This window comes from Mirounga leonina, unplaced genomic scaffold, assembly GCF_011800145.1.
Source record: "Mirounga leonina isolate KUSES-001 unplaced genomic scaffold, KU_Mleo_1.0 Mir_376, whole genome shotgun sequence".
Lineage (NCBI taxonomy): Eukaryota > Metazoa > Chordata > Mammalia > Carnivora > Phocidae > Mirounga > Mirounga leonina.
The window spans coordinates 11,393,092-11,395,411 of record NW_023270718.1 but is presented as its reverse complement, the minus strand read 5'-3'; positions in this window follow the sequence as shown (position 1 = coordinate 11,395,411).

The window sequence follows — 2,320 nt, the reverse complement described above, 5'->3', positions numbered from 1 at the left end:
TAGACAAGCTTACTCTAAAATTTATATGGGAAAGCACTAGACATAAAATAGAAAAAATTGTCCCAAAGATAATTTTTGAAAAAGAAGAAAGGTGAGAGGAATAACTGATATTAAGCCTTACTATTTAGCTACAGTAACCAAGAGTTTGTGGTTTTGGCTGACACATAGGTCAATGGAACAGAATAGAAAACCCAAAAATAGACTCACAAAAACATGCTCATCTGATTTTTGACAAATGTGCAAAGCTATTCAGTGGGGGAAGGATAGCCTTTTTAATGAATGGTGTTGGAGCAGTTGGATATCTGTCGTATAACAAAACGTATTTGGTCATTGTCCCTCATTCCTGGAAGAAACTCCTAGAATTTCCTGAGTGATAAGAATGTCTTGTTATTCATAAAAGAGCCCCTTTTGAGTTTATGCTCATAAGATGACTTGGTTTGGGTCCCCTAGATAGCTTCAGGATGGGTAATGGTCACTAGAAGGAAGGTGGGAACTTTCAGCCCCACACCCTGACCTCAGGGAGGGAAGGGGGGCTGAAGATTTGTTTATAAGAACTTGTGGACAAGGAGATTCAGAGAGCTTCTGGGCTGGTGAACACACTGATGTGCTGAGAGGGAGGCATTCCTAGAGAATTGAAAGGAGATTTGTTCATACCACCCTCCTCCCAAACCTTGCCCTATATATCTCTTCCATTTGGCTGTTGTTGTTTTTTTTTAATTTTTAAAAAATATTTTATTTATTTATTTATTTGACAGAGAGAGAGACAGCAAGGGAGGGAACACAAGCAGGGGGAGTGGGAGAGGGAGAAGCAGGCTTCCCGCCGAGCAGGGAGCCCAATGTGGGGCTTGATCCCAGGACCCCGGGATCATGGCCTGAGCCGAAGGCAGATGCTTAACGACTGAGCCACCCAGGTGCCCCCCATTTGGCTGTTCCTAAGTTATATCCTTTATTACTGAATTGGTAAACATAATAAAGTGTTTTCTTAAGTTCTGTGAGTCATTCTAATGAATTCTCAAACCTGAGGTGGCGTCTGGGGAACCACTAAATTTGTAGTTAGCTGAGCAGAAGTGTGTGTAGTGTATGGCCAGCATCTGGAGTGGGAACAGTCTTGTGTGACTAAGCCCTTGAACTGTGATGTTTGCCCTAATTGTGGGTAGTCTCAGAACTGAATTGTTGGATATCCAGCTGGGTTGGAGAATTGGGTGGTGTTGAAAAAAACCTACATATTTGGTGTTAGAATTAGGGTCAGAAAAAAGATGCCCAACATACATAGGGGAAAAAAATGAACTTCAACATAAACTTCACCTCTTATATAAAAATTAAGTCAAAATTGGTGATTGACTTAAATATAAAAAGTAAAACTATAAAACTTTTAGAAAAAATATAAGAGGAAATCCTTGGGGCTAAGGAGTATTCTTAAACTTGACACAAAAAACATGATCCATTAAAGCAAAAAGTGACAAATTGTGGACATCATCTCAGTTAAAATCCTTTGCTCTGCTAATGGCTTTGTTAAGGGAATAAAAAGACAAACTACAGCCTGGGAGAAAACATTTGCAAACCATATATCTGACAAAGAGCATATCTAGTAGAATATATATCTCTCAAAACTCAGACAGGAGCAGACGTTTCACTGCAGAGGATATACAGTTGGAGAATATGGAAGTATGTTCGACATTATTAATCACTAGGGAAATGCAAATTAAAAGCACAATGAGATGTCACTACACGTCTATCAGGATGGCTAAAATAAAAAAACACTGGGGCACCTGGCTGACTTGGTAGGTGGAGCATTCAACTCTTGATCTTAGGGTTGTAAGTTGGAGCCCCATGTTGGACGCAGAGATTACTTAAAAAAAATAAAAATAAAACAAAAATGGGAACACCAAATGCTAGTAAGAATGTGGTGAAACTTGTTCACAGATATATTGCTCCTGGGAATATAAAATGGTACTACTCCTCCGGAAAAGAGCATGGCAGTATCTTACAACACTAAACATCTACTTGCCATATAACCGAGCAGTTGAACTCTTGGTCATTTATCCCAGAGAAATGAAGATTTAAGAAGGTTCACACACAAGCATTTATACTAATGTTCATCGCGGCTTTATTTGTAATAGCAAAATACTGGAAACAACCAAAATGTCCTTTAGTGGGTTTGAGCAAACTGTGGTATATCGAAACTATCAAACAGTACTTGGCAATAAAAAGGAACAAACTTTTTTTTTTTTTTTTAAGATTTTATTTATTTGAGTGAGAGAGTGAGAAACAGCATGAGAGGGGAGAGGGTCAGAGGGAGAAGCACGCTTCCCGCTGAGCC